Source organism: Pogona vitticeps, chromosome 2, assembly GCF_051106095.1.
Source record: "Pogona vitticeps strain Pit_001003342236 chromosome 2, PviZW2.1, whole genome shotgun sequence".
NCBI lineage: Eukaryota > Metazoa > Chordata > Lepidosauria > Squamata > Agamidae > Pogona > Pogona vitticeps.
The window spans coordinates 226,707,740-226,725,611 of record NC_135784.1 but is presented as its reverse complement, the minus strand read 5'-3'; the positions used below and the strand labels follow the sequence as shown (position 1 = coordinate 226,725,611).

Sequence of the window (17,872 nt, the reverse complement as noted above, 5' to 3'; positions counted from 1 at the left end):
TGCATTAGTCTTTCCACAATGTCTTTAAAATGTCAATGTGTAATTTGCAACTGTGGGAAAAAGAGTTTCCAAAGTCAGATCCAGTCACTGAGAGTTCATCCAATAGCCAGCCTAACTCAGGTTGCAACTATATGGTCAAATACTGTGGGATTTGCTCCACTTATGACGAACCACAAATCTGTTCTCTTTACTTGAGAAATCTGTAAATCTTATAGGATGCCTGGGGTGTGTGTGGGGGGGTTCAGTTGTCCAAATCAGGATCTGACACTGACCACATGAAGCAAAGGCTGATTTGAGTTGGCTCAGCCTTTTTTTTTTTTTTTTTTTTTTTTTTTTTTTTTTTTTTGCTTCAAAAGCAACTTTTTAACTCTGCTACTGGAGGGCTTCTAGTTGTTCATGCCAGAACAATTCAAACAGGCTTTTCCATGTCTGGTTAGTTATGATACATTCTTATAAAGATAGGGGCCATGTTTACAGGTAGAGTTTCAGTAATGTAGGAAGTTGGGGCATGATGTCCAGGATTATGGGAACACACTCCCATATTCTTTCCTACCCCCAAATCTCTCTCCATTTTTAAAAAAATTCTCACGTGTATGAGATTAGTGCTAATCACCCTATCACCTTATTTCTGCGTCTTCATTCTTATTATGTCCTGATTTATGCCCCATAAAATAATTGGCAGAGGTGGGACCATAAGAAGGAAGGAGAGAAGGGGGAACTATGGGCTAAATGTTCCATCCACTGTTAATTGTGAACCCCCAAATCAATCTGCACCCCTATATGAGCACTGCAAATCAAACTTCTGCCAATCCTTTTCCCCCATCACACCTTCAGACTGAAGCAGATGATGTGCACATGTGTTTTATGGTCTCACTGGGAAATGATTATGTATATCTATCTGTCTTGAAGCAGATAAGGCTCAAAGAATTTACTGTGTGCTTTAGATTTGTAAATAAAATTTAAAAGATGTTAAATACATCATTTGTTGCTAAAACCCCAGTTTGATACTGTCAGGAAGAGAGAACAGAAAAAAGAACACAAGTTAAAATTACAGGATTATGAAGTTGGGAGAGGCCTATAAGGCCATCAAGTCTAACCCCCTTTTTAGTGCAGGAATACAAATCATTTGGCCCTCATTTCTTATGAAATACGGAGTAAAAAAAATCTTAAGCTTGAAAATCCATTTGAAAAGTTTAATTTATGAATGTTGTTGGGAAAATCTGAATCTTACAAACTGTAAACAATTGGTTCAGATATGACAGGCTTACTCAGTTGTTACTGATATAGAAAGACTCATCTAACTTAGAGGGGGGCAACTAGCCCTTCCCTCTCTGTTGTTGCTCACTCTACAGACACTTTGGAAAGCAATCTCTCTCTCTCTCTCTCTCTCTCTCTCTCTCTCTGCATGTTCTGTGTTGTCAAGTTGGAACTGACTGTGGCTTTCAAAATAAGTTAAATATTTACAGATAAGGCTTTTGACGTAAGTGAGATATTTACGGAGTGGTTTTACCAGTTCCACTCCCCCAGTGAGTTTCCATGGCCAAGTGGGTATTTGAACCTTGTTCTTTAGAGTCTTAGTCAATTGCTCTACCCACTGCACCACACTGGGAATCACAATGCATCTGTAGAGTAGAGGAATGCTTCCTGCTTATGTGTAGGCCCTCCACATGAGATGGAATTCCAACTGGGGGTGGTGGTCTTACTTGTAGGCAGAGCCTATGTAAAGAGCAGGAACATATTTCTGGCAGACAGTTTCCACATGGAAAAAGCAACAATGAAGTTTGAAAGTATTAGAAGTTCCCTAATCATAGTGAGTTATGTATTTCAGTAAGGAGAAAACGATCCTTAGTTGACAGTGGGAATATGACCAGATATATTATGTAGCCTTCATGGTTTCAGTGGTTCCCAGTGTATTGAATTTAACTAAAATAAACCATTCAGAAAATAGGATATAGGCAAAAAAAGCCAAAATAAAGACAACCTCATGGCCTAAATCCAACAATTAATCTCAAGTACAGGAGACCAGCAGAATCAATGGAATTTATAGAAGTGTTAACTTGTTCTGATTGTTTCCATGATTCTATTTTTGTTGAGGCTAACAATTCAATTGAGGCCTAAGTTTGTATACTCCTCTCTCTCTCTCTCTTTCTCTCTCTCTCTCTCTCTCTCTCTCTCTCTCTGTGTGTGTGTGTGTGTGTGTGTGTGTGTGCCTGCAAGCAGCACACAAGTGATTAAAAATGGAAAATATTAATTTGATGTATTAGGTAGAGCAACAATTATACTGACCCATGTTTCACTCAAAAGGAAGCCAATAAACAATACAATGTAAAACAATAACTCAATTGATTTGAAGTGTCATTGCCATTAACTGAGGTTCTTAATTTTTTTTCATTCTGGATCTTGCTAATGTTATCTAAAGGGGGGCAAGGAGACTGAGAATTCACTGACCCAAAATGGAAGATAGTTTTTCCCCCCTTTCAATGCCATGTCCTCTGCTTATTTAACTAACAAAAACTAGTGTTTTATATCCTCCACAAACTCAAATAACTTCATCTTCTTCCCATTACCTGCATCCAATTGCTAGTCCTAATGGAGTAGGTCCATTGAATCAGTGGAACTCACATAAATGTTGACTTACCATTCAGCAGTGGATTCAATGGGTGTAGTCTAGCTGGGAAGCCACAGTGTTCTAGAAAGTTGAATATTGTCCAAACACGGTAACAATTTCTTTTATTTTCATTTTTATCCAGTGCCTAAACAACCTAAACACTTCCTCTTTATTATGCAAGTTTCCACTCTTAATAATCTTGAATTTGAAACACTGGTAATGTTTTTTTCAAAATGCATTTTTTTTTCCAATTAGCAATAAGAAAGCATCTTCAAATAATGTTCACAACTGTTATCAATAATACTAGAGGTAAATCTTTTATTTACAATTTAATGAAAAGCATAAGGTGAACAACTTACCGATTTTCAATTTTTGACATCTGAAAAAGTAACGATGACTGGAGGGTTATAAATGCAAGACTCCTAAAAGTTTCCTGTTAAAAGAGAGAGAGAGACCAAGAAAGCGAAATTAACAGTTATAGACATGAACTAGAGATAGGCATAGATCAGAAAAATGGTGGTTCGTTTTGATTTGTGATTCATCAAGGTTGAAAAATCACAAATAACAAATTTATGGGGTTTTTTCTGATTAAAATCCCCAGGCATGTGATCATGCCTATCAATTAGCCAATTTAAGATATGAACTCACAATGTTCTCGAAAAAAATAAACTTCAGGATTCACACACCGAAAAGGCATTTTGTTTTGTTAATATTATTACATTAATTTGAGGTTTGTAGTTCTATATTTTTTTATATTTAAAAATATAGGATATGGAATAAGTAGTAATAATAAATTACTAAGTCTAGCTTCTTCCACTAATAGAAGCTATTCTTTGCTTAAACATTTGTTTGCTTTGTGAAGGAACCAAAAGCATTAGACAGAAACAAATGATATATTAAAAGAAAGCAGACTGTAATTTAATATATTTCTTCCACTCTAAACAGTTTTTTTTAAGGAAAAGCAAGACAAAACAATTTTACCTTATACCATTACACAATTTCTCTGGCCGGGGCAGTATTTTAAAGGTTCTTCTCTGGAAAATGCAAATTCATTCATTCATTCATTCATTCATTCATTCATTCATTCATATGCCACCCTATTAGTGAAAAAACACTATTCTGGGTGGTTTAACAATGGATCAAAACAAATACCAGAAAATTATACAAACAGTTAAAAATGCTAACCATATGAAACACCAGGGGCACCAGAACAATTTGCAAAAGCAGGAGAATGAACATAAGCAAGAATCATAAAATCACAGAATCGACGTAGGGTAGGACAGGACCTTGGAGGTCTTCTAGTCCAACCCACTGCCCAAGGCAGGAGACCTCATACCATCTTGGACCTCATCCCTGATAACAACTCAGGTCAGTATGAAAACTTAAGAAACATCTTAAGTTTTCTTCTAAATGACAAACAGGTGGGAACCAGACATAGCTTCTCCGAAAGTTGATTCCATAAATTTGGGGTGACTGCGGAGAAGGACCTGCCTCTAGTGTGAAGACCTTTGGGCCTCCCTCGGGTTGGCCACCCAGAGGAACCTGGTCTGGGAGGATCTGGTTGGGCAGATGATATTGGGGTTGGACACTCCAAATAACATGGTTCCAAACTGTGGAGAGCTTTACATGTGTTAAAACCTTGAATCTGATCTGGGACACAACGGATAACCAGTGCAGGAGAGCAAGAAGTGGAGTGATATTCTCATATTTGCTCACACCAGTCAACAGTCTGACTGCCGTGTTCCGGACCATGTATCGTCTCAAAGTATGTTTTAAGAACCTGTCCTTACCATTGTAATACATCAGAGCCAGAATGTTAATTTACTTCACATCATAGTATAATGTAAAAATGGTAGATTTATTATTATTCTGCTATTATTATTTCAATTTATATCCTGCCCTTCCCTTCAAGAACATAGGGGAGACAACAATCCACCAAAAAAAAACAAACAAACAAAAACAAAACAAAAACCCAAACCACCAAACAAAAACAAGAAAATCAGAACTAAAATCACAAATTACTAAAGCCAGTGTGACTGAACTTCTTTAGCTCCCCTGATCTTCTTCTGGTCCTTGGCACTACCTGAAACCGAGGCCTTGCAGGTCTCCCAGTTCTTTGGAACCAGTTTTTGGATGCACAAGGGTTTAAGAAAGCTGGGACAATGGCTTCCCTAACAATTCTGCTGGTGGACATATTAAGTTCAACAGATGTTCTCCACTCAGTCATGGCCTTGATCACTGATAAGCTCAGGGGACATGATGATACGGCAACAATTGAATACACAAGCAGTTGGTTTAAACTTTGTTGAAACCTCCACTGCTGTTAGCTGTAACAGAAGGGAGAAAGTTCACCAAAAGAGTTAGTTTGAATGGTGTGAAATCAATCCATACCACAACTACATATTAATGGTGCCAATTAAACATTACAGAGACCTGCTTTAATATCTTGTTCGTCCCCCACACTTCGTGGTAATGACTTCCAGCATAGGAATAAATTGGAGATGGCACCCAACATGATACTAGTAGAAAAAGTACAGGGCTCTTTTGCTTGCAGTTGTCAGTTCCACTCAGCTACACAAGCAACAGCAGAAGTGCAATTCTTGATGTAATGGGGGCTGTTTTTATCCTCAACAGGGGTCCAGAGGGCTGAGGTAATGCGGTGGCTGCCAAAGGAAGGGCAGATCCATGAGAAATGAGGAGGGCCCCCAGCAAGAGTGGTAGAGCCACCTTTTAAAATGTGGTGAGTGGAGTCCAGGTGCACCCTTTGCTTAGGTAGAGGCCCTTTTAGGGGGTGGGGGGGCAGAGTCCAAGTGTACCCCTGGCTCAAGAGTGCTGCACATTTCCACCCCACCTGGGGACAGAGGGGCCCACACAGCAGCGCATGACCACATGTAACTCCACTTTTCTTATCTGGGTTATCATCAGCCAGGGGCTAATGAGTGATCCATCCTCTGTGCTAGTATCAGGGCTATTTGGCAGCTGAAATCAATAAAACTGTGGGCAGTTTTGTTCCAAATAAAGTTGAGTCTGTGTCATAGTTTTCCCTTGGCATCCTGGAGGTATTTTGCTCAAATGACAACTAATAGAATAAGTTAAGAACACAATAATATTTCTGCAACGTTAATGTTATTAACGTCGCCATCCGTTGCCTACATCAAGTTTTTTTAAATGAAAATCCATGTATATTTTCACATGCACAATAGCCTATAGACATTTTTGCACACGATCTTCAGACTTTTTTAATTTGGAAAACTATACTGTGAAGGAATCTTGGATGCCGTAATTGTGGGGCAAAGAACATCTGTTAATTTGCATACCCCATCTAGGACCCCACAAAATCTTTGCCCTATGACTCGGGAGACCTGGGTTCCCTGGCTGCCAGGAAAACTCATATCCCAAAACCACTTCTGAAATACTTCACTTACTTTGAAATCCCTACTAGGGTCACAAACTAAGCCAATTCTAACCTGAAGGCACATAACAACAAGGATGATAATATACATGTGACCTATCCAGCCTGGATCTAGTGTTTTTCATGTATATATTTATGAATAGTGAAAGTTGTCAAAGAAGCCAGGAATTCTGTCAGGCACAGTGACATGCTGCACCTTTAATGAATGATTCTTTTTCAAACAGGAAGAGTTACTGGGCTGGGATGACCCTGTTTCTATCATATAATACCTGATGAATATTAGAGGGCAATTAGCTATGTAAACTTGAATCAAAACAAAAGATATTGTACAGTATTCTGAGGGCAAAATGATGCACAGATGTTTTAATCAGGAATGCTATAAAATCCACTTAAATAATTATTGTGCAAATAAGGTTTATTTTGAGACATTCCATATGTGATCACATGCTGTTAATTACAAAATAACTTGTATAGGATCCTAAAAGTCAAATTTGGCAGGTAGACTGAAGCCCATTGTTGTAAAAATCATACGTCAGTGAAGAAGTTATTTCTGTACTAAAAACAATGAAACCTATTTTTATTTTCTTAAAAATCCCCCCCAAAAGAAGGCAAGACTACTTACTGAAAGAATCAATAGTTTCCAAAAATTCATAAACCCACATACCCAGTCGTTCTAAATTGGAGAAACTAAGTCTTTTTATTCCCCCATTGAGGAAGCAAATACTTCTAGGGAGTACATATCGTATCACACTTCCACTCCCAAGGCTCTCATGTATGATATTTTCCCCAAAATGTCTTAATGTAGTCTTAATACAGGCGGACACTGTTTCTGGAGCCAGGAGTCTCATGGCTTCTTAAAAGCTGGTCAGTTTCATTTAGCACGAGCTTTTGTGGATTACAGCCCATTTCTTCATGTGCACTGCAGGATGTTACATTTTCTACTCCAATAGAAATTGCTTGGATAGTTTTCCATAGCAAAGAATATGGTATAGTAATGCCTGCTCCCACCAAGGTCTACCCGGATCACCCGTGCGAGTCAGGAGGTGAGGCTGAGGAGCCTGACGCCGACGGAGGCCCAGAAGGAAAAGACACAAAATCGGGCCTTCTCGGCGGTGGCTCTTCGCCTCTGGAGCAACCTCCCTCCAGAGATTCACACGGCCCCCACGCTGGGTACCTTTTAAAGCCAATTAAAAACATGGATGTATATTCAGGCCTTCCCTCTAGTCAATACTTGATTTTTCTTTTTATTTTTTCTTTATTTATTTCTTACTCTATTTTTGTATTGTAATTTGTTATTGGATGACTTATGTAATATTTTTGTGTTATTTTATTGTTTTTATATTGGAAACCGCCTAGAGTGGTCATATAGACCAGATGGGCAGGATACAAATCAAATCAAATCAAATCAAATCAAATCAAATCAAATCAAATCAAATCAATCAATCAATCAATCAATCAATCAATAATCTACTGAATGGCTATGTAATTTACAAGAAGTATACAAGAGTAGGACAATAAGTTCCTTAAACTCTGTCCACTCCTTCTGCAGATATTTTGAGGAGTCATGATGCCTCCTACTCCTGCTGCTGTAAGAAGGAAATGTGGAAAAGTGACAGTATTATATTTGTCCCTACTCATTAATAGAGGCAGCATTACATAACTTAAATAAGGTGTAAGGAAAATGTGAGGCTCTCCAGACAATGTTGGAAAACAGATTCCAAAACAATCAGAATCGGGAAATCTCAGAAACTGGAATAGGAACATAAAAATAAATATCATTTCAGAGTACTAGTAATGTTTAATGAGCCCAATATATTTTACATTATTTGCATATAAACCTAACACTGAGCTACACCAATTCTGCATCTCTCCACTCCACAGGATCATAGAAATCTCCATTGTTTTATATCTGGTTCATAGATACACTAACAAAAGCACTCCAGCAAATCAAATCAGGACACAGTTAGAACTATCATCCAGTGCACAGACAAAACACATTGTGGGCAACAAAGCATTTTAAAGGCAACTGCCTTACTGTTTTCCTCACAAAAATAGGAAAGTTTTCTTTCGTTGTAGTAGTTTTTATTTTATTTTTTATTTTTTATTTCTTTATTTCTTTATTTCTTTATTTAATTTCTGTGCCGCCCAATCACTATAGCAGTGGTTCCCAGCCTTGCATCTCCAAAAGTTATTCAACAACAACTCCCAGAAATCGTGGCCAGCGCAGTTAGTGGTGAAGGCTTCTGTGAGTTTTAGTGCAAGAACATCTGGGGACCCAAGGTTGGGAACCACGGCTCTATAGCAACAGCTAAAACAACAGAGGAAACTTGCAACCTTCCGTTCACTACATATGCAGGAAGATATAATCATTCCTGATAAGAAAACAGATATATGACATGCCATAAATAATAATTATGTGTCATAGAATCATAGAATAACTGAGTTAGAAAAGGCCTGTAAGGCAATGGAGTCCAACCCTCCTACTTGATGCAGGAATCCAGATCAAAGCAGATGGAAGTCCAATTTTCTCTTGAATGCCTCCAGCATTCAAGTCAACTCCCGAGGTAATTGATTCCATTGTCATACTGCTCTACTGTTAGAAGGTTTTTCCTGACATTCAACCTAAATCTGGCTTCCTATAACATGAGCCCATTATTATGTGTCCTCCACTCTGTATTCAGATCAGAGTTATAGCAATCCTTCTCACTTTTTTTTTAAAAAATAAAGGCCTTAGAAGTGGTTCACTAGTCTGTTCTCATGGTGGCATTCATGGAAACTGGCCAAGGCTACACGGTACAGCTCTTTGTGCCATTAATCCACTCCTTATCTTGATCAAAAGATTTTGTACAGACCCTGATAGTGCGTAGAAATTTCTCATGTGAGGGGGAAATTTACAGGCAGCCTATTCAGCATATTTATTGTCCAAAAGAATAAATCACCAATTAAGTGCTGCAATTCCAGAAACAAACAGGGGAAAAAGCTCCACCAAGTTTCAAATATTACTAAAAAATTAACTGAGCTTAAATAGCCTTTGTGTCTGCCCCATGTATACACATGCCCTTGACAAGGACATCTACTACATGCAGTATAAACTTGTTGACACCTTCAGGAAAAGCTGTTATATGTTCCACTATCTATTGTATCCATATAAAATTCTTTGTGTTTTGTAATACTGACAAAAGAATTGGCTACATTAAAAGTTCCCCTTCATGGATTGATGCCTTGTCATGGCGAAGGGGCTTGAGTAATTCATAGAAGCTATGGGCTATGCCGGGCAGGGACACCCAAGATGGACAGGTCGTAGTGGAGAGCTCTGACTAAACATGATCCACCTGGAGCAGGAACTGGCAAGCCACTCCAGTATCTTTGTCAAGAAAACTCCATGAAATGTTACAAAAGGCTAAAAGATATGATGCTGGAAGATGAGCCCCTCAGGTCAGAAAGTGTCCAACATGCTACTGAGGAAAAGCGGAGGACAAGTACAAGTAGATCCACAGCTAATGAAGTGGTTGGGCCACAGGAGGGAGCAACATAAAGGATCCCAAAGAAAAGGAAATGCAAGAAAGCAAAGTGGCTGTCCAACAAAGCCTGAGAAATAGCAGAGAAGAGAAGAGAAACAAAATGCAAGGGAGATAAGGAAAGTTACAGAAAATGGAATGCAGACTTCCAAAGAATAGCAAGGAGAGACAAGAGGGCCTTCTTAAATGAACAGTGCAAAGAAACAGAGGAAAATAATAGAAAGGGAAAAACCAGAGATCTGTTCAAGAAAACTGGAGATATTAAAGGAATATTTTGTGCAAAGATAGACATGATAAAGGACAAATATGGGAGGGACCTAACAGAAGCAGAAGACATCAAGAAGAAGTGGCAAGAATACACAGAGGAATTATACCAGAAAGATCTGGATGTCCCGGACAACCCAGATAGTGTGGTTGCTGACATTTAGCCGGACATCCTGGAGAGCGAAGTCAAGTGGGCCTTAGAAAACATGGCTAACAACAAGGCCAATGGAGATGGCATTCCAGCTGAACTATTTAAAACCTTAAAAGATGATGCTGTTAAGGTACTACACTCAATATGCCAGCAAGTTTAGAAAACTCAGCAGTGACCAGAGGACTGGAAAAGATCAGTCTACATCCCAATCCCAAAGAAAGGCAGTGCCAAAGAATTCTCCAACTACCATACAATTGCACTCATTTCACATGCTAGCAAGGTTATGCTCAAAATCCTACAAGGTAGGTTTCAGCAGTATGTGGACCGAAAACTCCCAGAACTTCAAGCTGAATTTCAGAGGTGCAGAGGAACTGGAGACCAAATTGCTAACATGTGCTGGATTATGGAGAAAGCCAGAGAGTTCCAGAAAAACATGTACTTCTGCTTCATTGACTATGCAAAAGCCTATGTGGACCACAGCAAATTATGGGAAGTCCTTAAAGAAATGGGAGTACCTGAGCACCTTATCTATCTCCCGAGAAATCTATATGTGGGACAGGAAGCAACAGTTAGAACTGGATATGGAACAACTGATTGTTTCAGAACTGGGAAAGGAGTAGGACAAGGCTGTATATTGCCCCCTGCTTATTTAACTTGTATGCAGAACACATCATGCAAAAGGCAGGACTGGAGGAATCCCAACCACAATTAAGAAATATCAACAACCTCTGATATGCAGATGATACCACTCTGATGGCAGAAAGTGAGGAGGAATTAAAGAACCTCTTAATGAGGTTGAAAGAGGAGAGGGCAAAAAATGGCCTGAAGCCTAACATCAAAAAAACTAGGATCATGGCCACTGGTCACCTCCTGGGAAATAGAAGGGGAAGATATGGAGGCAGATTTTCTTTCTTGGGTTCTATGATCACTGCAGATGGGGACAGCAGCCATGAAATTAAAAGATGCCTGCTTCTTGGGAGGAAAGCGATGAGAAACCTAGACAGCTTCTTAAAAGCAGAGACATCACCTTGCTGACAAAGGTTCGCATAGTCAAAGCTATGGTTTTCCCAGTAGCAATGTATGGAAGTGAGAGCTGGACCATAAAGAGGGCTGACTGCCAAAGACTTGATGCTTTTGAATTGTGGTGCTGGAGGAGACTCTTGAGAGTCCCCTGGACTGCAAAGAGAACAAACCTATCCATTCTGAAGGAAATCAATCCTGAGGGCTCACTGGAGGGACAGATCCTGAAGCTGAGGCTCCAATACTTTGGCCATCTCATGAGAAGAGAAGACTCCCTGGAAAAGCCCCTGATGTTGGGAAAGAGCGAAGGCAAGAGGAGAAGGGGACGACAGAGGACGAGATGGTTGGACAGTGTCATTGAAGTGACCAACATGAATTTAACCAAACTCCGGGAGGCAGTGGAAGACAGGAGGGCCTGGCATGCTCTGGTCCATGGGGTCACAAAGAGTCGGACACTCAACCAACATTGAAATTTTGAACTCTGCATTTGTTGATGGGATACACCCATCCAGATATCAATGGAATCTGTGTACATTGTGCATTTAAGGGGATCAAGCTGTAGATTCTAACTAGCACTCCGCAACACGTTATCTGTTATGATAAAGTAGAATATCTGAAATTGCTATTCAAACTAGTCTTTGATGGATTGTTCTCCACCTACATCTGACAACATGGACTACAGTGCACAAAAGCTAATTCCAAATGAAACACAAGTTACACAAATGTTCCACAAGCGCTCATTGCTAGTGTTTAAAATAAATAAATAAATAAATAAATAAATAAATAAATAAATAAATAAATAAATAAATAAATAAATAAATAAATAAATAAATAAAAATATCACAAGATTATTTGGTATTTTAATATTCCCAGCTGGACAGTGTCCATTCAGCCAAATACTAAAATGATGTTGAATCTTATTTCCAACTATTCAGAGCTATTCAGATTTTTAAAAGTGGCTTGTTTTCATATTGTGTAGTGCAGTGGTAACATTCAAACGCAGAATTCACATAATCAAACTACCTTTCCATATGTAAATACGGTATTGCATATTGGGTTTTTCTAATTCTCCATAAACCTGTATGCAATCCACTCCCCAAATGTAGGAAAAAAACCCCAAACATGCAGCATATGCAGCAGACGGAACAGTAAACAAAATTCTTGTTATATAGATAACTACTGTACAGTAAAATCCTTGCATATGTAGCAGTTCCCCATTCTCCCAAATGAAAAACCACTTTTCTTCTATAAATCCGGCCACAGAGCCACATCCTTTTGCTAAAAGAATATTCTTGGAAGATGAATCCAGACTGTTTCAGTTCCATTTGGGGTATATGGAAGCTTACTGCCATCTGGTGGAATATTCATCTTCCATGTTTTAGATTTTAATTATAAAGAGGTATGCAATTCATCATAAAGGCATACTTCCATCTTTGTCAGATCAGAGCATTAAATACAGGTTATTAATATGATTTAGGCATTTGTATAGATGTAGTGAAAGCTCTTAGCAAATCTTTCCTGCTAGTCGCAGCTCTTCAGTATGGAGAGCAGGTATGTGCATGTCTGACGTGTGAATCTATCCACTAAATAGCTGTGAATCAAGGCTGCATTCTGCTCCATCAGGAAGAGGGCAGGGGAGCAAATGAGCTATTTAACTGTGACTAATAATAGCAGAGGAAAAATCTTCTGACTCCTCGGCTAAAACAGTTTGAACTCCCAATCGCTAGTCACTCTCTCTTAGTGGTTTCACGCAAATGCTAAATAGTGTTGGGGACAATACTAAAACCTGAGGGACTCCACAGCCCACTGACCAAGGTGCCAAATAGGGATCTTCCATTACAACCATTTAAATTTTATTCTGCACAAAGAAGTGCACCTGACTCCTATCAGAGAGGTACCCGAGAAGGAGACCGTGGTCAATGGCATCAAACTCTTCCACAATATGAAGGCATCTTGGATAAGCACATCTACCTAAATCTCATCTAAATCTCATCAGACAGCCAGTAGTGATGTATTTGGGCCCATCATCATTCTCTCTGGGACTAATGCACCAGTGCTACAGTTTTGGAGGCACAAGTCGTAGCAGCAATAGTACCCCTGGGACGAGAGGAGAAAACTTTCCATGTGAAGAGCGGTGAATCTTGTAGCAGTTTAGGGCCTGGGAAAAATCAATCCTTGTCACATATGACATAGGTAAAGAAGCACAGGATATGATTCTTGGTGCAAATGGCAGCTCCTGGGCACAATTTTGTCACCTGCCTGCCCTCTGGGAAATGTTTTGTTTCCCCCCCCCCAGCACTTAGTTGTCACAGTATTTTATTATCTGGATTTTACCTGGATTATGGGCCTATTCATTCCCCTTATGCCCATTTCCACAATGAGATGGACAAGAAGCACATCTGCCCCCTTGGAAGAGAATTCTTATTTTATTCCAATGGAATTCTCAGCTAAATTCTATCCCACCCAACCTCCCATCATGAATGTAGTAGCTTAGAACTCCTCCTGCAAATTTCCGTCTCTGCTTTTGTCCTAGTAAAGAACATTTATGTGTTTGCCATGTTTTTGAAAGAAAGTCAGTGTAACAATAAACACCATAAGGGAAATAGTTTCTTTCTCTTAATTCCAAATAAAACTAATTTAGGTCTTATATATTTGAGATAAATGGTTAGTTTGCTCTTCCCCCCCCCAAAAAAAAAAGTGAATAAGTGACCTGGGAATCCCAAAATCCATTGGCAGAATAGTTTCCAATGTCTACGCCTGAGGATCCGGGGTGCTCAGCAACACTGCCCATCCTTTTTCTTCCCAAACTGATTCATAACTCCTCTCTGCTGTTCCCAGTTTTATGTTTATTATATTAATTTACTGTTCCAGCTATGGGTGTTAGAAAATATAATTACGCAACCCAGCATGTATAAGTGTATACTGTAAGAATGAATGAGTTATAGTTGCATAAGAGAATATGTTTAACCAATTACGATTTTGTCAATTGTTAGCCAATAGGTGCTTAGAGGGATAACTGTCAGATATAAGACAAAGTGACACTTTGTCTGATAACTTGTCTGTTAGTATGTCTGTCTGTAGGTGTTGTGTTAGGACTGTTATGCTGCTGTTAGTTGCCTGCTGTTACTATGCCAGATAAGAATATAATATGAAACTGTTACAAGTCTGTCAAGCACAAACCAAAATTTATATCAAGTCAAAATGTTCAAGTATAATTGGTTTATACTTCAACATACTATACAGTAAACATTCTTCAAGTTTACTCTGACTGTATGAGTAAAATTTCCTCCTTCCTCTGCTGACACACACATCTACATGGTCAGCCACAATATTACAACCACCTGCCTAATATTACGTAGGTTCCTCCTCAACCTGCCAAAACAGCTCTGATGCATCAAGGCATGGACTCCACAAGACCTCTGGCATCAAGACATTAGCAGTACTTTAAGTCCTGCAAGTTGCAAGGTGGGGCTTCCATGGATCAGATTTGGTGTTCCAGTACATCCCATCGGTGCTCCATCGGATTGAGATCTGGGGCATTTGCAGGCCAAGACAATAATCTGAACTCTTTCCCATGTCCCTCAAATGATTCCTGTATATATTTTTGCAGTGTGGCAGGGTGCATTATCCTGCTGAAAGAGGCCATTGCCATCAAGGAACATCATTGCCATGATGGGGTGTACGTGGACTGCAACTATCTCTAGGGAGGTGGTACATGTCAAAGTAACATCCACATGAATTCAGGGACCCAAGGTGTCCCAGCAGAACATTGTCAAGAGCATAACACTGCCTCTGCCAGTTTGTCTTCTTCCTACAGTGTATCCGGCTGCCATCTTTGTTAGATTATTTATTAGATTAGAAATCTAATAAATAAATAAAACTCCTCCCCAGATAAACACATGCGCCTTGCCAGCCACCTGATCTAAAAGAAATGTGATTCATTGGACCAGGCAACCTTCTTCCATTGCTCCATAGTCCAGTTCTGACACTCACATCCCCATTGTAGGTGCTTTTGGTGGTGGACGGAGGTAATCACAGGCACTCTGATCAGCCTGTGGCTGCGCAGCCCCATACACAGCAAACTGTGATGCACTGTGTGTTCTGAGATCTTTCGATCATGGACAGCATTACGTTTTCCGGCAATTTGAGCTACAGTAGCTCTTTGGTGTGATCTGACCAGATGGGGAAGTTTTCACTCCCCATGCACATCAGCAAGACTTGAGTGCCTGCAATCCTGATGCCAGTTCATTAGTTGTCCTTCCTTTTGGTAGGTACAAACCACTGCATGCTGGGAATGCCCCACAAAACCTACTGTTTTGGAAATTCTCTGACCCAGTTGTCTAGCCATCACTATTTGGCCCATGGCAAAGTCTCTCAGATATTTTCGCTTGGCCATATATCCTACTTCCAACACATGAAATTCAAGAACATACTGTTCACTTGCTGTTTAATATATCTCACCCCTTGACAGGCTGGTGCCATTGTTACAATATAATCAATGCTATGCACTGTCAGTGGTTTTAATGTTGTGGCTGATCAGTGTATGTATACCGGGGGAGATATGTGAGGTTTTTTATGCTCACACTTGATCTGCTCTGTGTAAACTGTCGGTAACTTCAACATGTACTTTTATGCACATTTCTCTCAAACATGTTCAAGTATTGTGTTCATCTTTTTTCTAAAATACATGTTCTCAGGGTTCTCGTTCATGTGAAGAGCCCCCACGGACAGCAGAGTGCCTTCTCTTCTGACTTTTTCTCCTCCATGATGACTAGGAGAGCAATGGAACTGGGATGGCAGAAATGGGGCTAGAGCACACTGCAGGGTCTGTGATTACTCCACACCTTTCCCAACACTCCAGTAGGATTAGAATCACATAGTAATTTCTCTTTACAGAATTCTACCATGAACAAAATCTTTAACACAGAACCCAAGGCGAGATCTGTTTATAAATACCATGACAAAATAGGATTTGACCTCCCTATTTTGATTGAAGTACATGTATCATATTTTAGGGATGTGACCCTGCTCCCTGTAATGACATTCTTCATTCAGAACTGTTTCCATTTGCTTTTCTATTAACAGTGACAACAATATTTTACAAATTAGTATCTGTTGCTTCCTGTCATGTAATCCTTTTGCAGAAATACAGAAAAAAAGGTAATGGCACCCCAGGTAATTGCTTAGAAACAAATAAAGCATCCTTACATTTAACAGAAAAATGTCAGCTTTTAGTAGTTGGCAAGTCTGCTCCTTTCACATTGCCTTTCATTAATGTAAGACATAGTTCAAAGTATTAGTGTGGAAAAGTTCTAAAGATTCAGAGTATAAACAATTACGGACAACAATGCAATTCTATTTGAAAAAGGAGAGGAAAATTTAAAATAGATTCTATAAAAGGGTGTTTTTTTGTGTGTGTGTGTGTGTGTGTGTGTGTGTGTGTGTGTGTGTGTGAGAGAGAGAGAGAGAGAGAGAGAGAGAGAGAGTGAGTGAGTGAGAGAGAGAGAGCGAGCGAGCGGGTGGAGGGAGGCAGGGAGGGAGAACTGAGAAATGCACATATAACAAATTGGTTCACAAACTCACTGATTTCTGGATAGTCAGACTCTGAGACTTGATGGACTCCTAATATGATTTATCAGCAGGACACAGAACTGGAAAATGGCTGGTGTTGTGGGAGAACAATAAGTTTAATTAAGTACCGGAATCATTCTTTCTTTGACAGCGAGCAGTCTTGACTGGATTCAGAATTTTGAAAAGGCTGAATCAATCTGAGGAGACAAAGGCTCTTTGTACTAGAAAAAGTTTTGTTGGCCCTCTAATTAAGATCATTATTGTTCATGTGTATTTCTTTGCTTCTGGATCAATGTGACTCTAATTGATGTAATTAAGAAGCCTCGAGGTTCACAACCTGAGGCCACAGATGGTGATGATCTGTGTGAGCATCTTGTGACTTTCAAACATTATAGATAGTAGTGTTACATACAGCACTGATGTTACCTGTCTGTCATGGGTTTGGAGGGAAAGTTCCATCCTATGGGGAGTGGAAGGCGGGACATCAGGAGGAGGGGCTGTACTGTATATATATGTGGAGCCTGTGTGGAGAAGTTTAGAAGCTGGAGGAAGCTGGGAAGAAGAAGCTTGAGTGGGAGTCTGTGTGTCAGACAGGGTACTACTGTGTGTCAGTCAGTACCAACCTGATAGGTTCAGGTGTCTGTATGGTTAGCCAGAACTGATAGGTTCAGGGTCTGTGCTTTATTTAAGAGTGTTCTGAGTGAAGCAAACTGGTGTATGCATGATTGAGACTAAGCCACGTTACTGTATCTTATTCACTTGATCATTTTATTTTCCCTGTGTGTTGTTTAAATAAACCTTATTCCTTTATTTGTTAAAAATCCATTCCTGATCTGTGTGACTCCTTACAGGGAATGGTTGGTGGCAGCTTAGTGAAACTGTGGCATATCCCAGTAGGTCTGGGTTTGTCACATTGATTGGTGTCCAGCGTGTGGGATACGACTGGTCCAGTTGTCCAGTGGTCCAGCAAAGCCTTGGCAAGTGTGCCCAGAGCAAGGGGGGTCTAGTCAGGGACAATCTGAGAGTGCGTAGGTAATCTTCTAGGCGTACCTCACGGGGAGGTGCGCTAGTGGAAGAACGTGCCAACTGGGGACTAGATTAGGGAGCTCTGAGGCAACCTGTTTTGGCGGGAAAAAGGCTGAGGCAAAGCTGAGTGAAGTAGCAGTGATCTAGCCTGTCTGCTGAGAGGCCTAGCAGAGGGGGGTTAGACTCTGGCTGGCAACAGTTGCAAGTTAGTGCTGAAGAACAGCAGTAATCTATACAAGGCTGGTTCTGAGGCAAAAGAAAAGAAAAAAAAAGTGGTCGCTTTATTTTGAGGCTTGACTTTT

The 17,872-nt window shown here is 39.9% G+C and overlaps 1 protein-coding gene across 48 annotated transcripts in view; it reads right to left on the bottom strand.

The window, feature by feature from the left end:
* The window catches only part of PTPRD (protein tyrosine phosphatase receptor type D), a 1,767,834-nt gene that overhangs the window by 1,341,850 nt on the left and 408,112 nt on the right, over positions 1-17,872 (bottom strand). For all 48 annotated transcript variants that reach the window (XM_078384988.1, XM_078384990.1, XM_078384987.1 and 45 more), the window contains exon 3: positions 2,968-3,041. The gene's annotated coding sequence lies outside the window, so the exon portion shown is untranslated. The remainder of the gene's footprint in view (positions 1-2,967; positions 3,042-17,872) is intronic.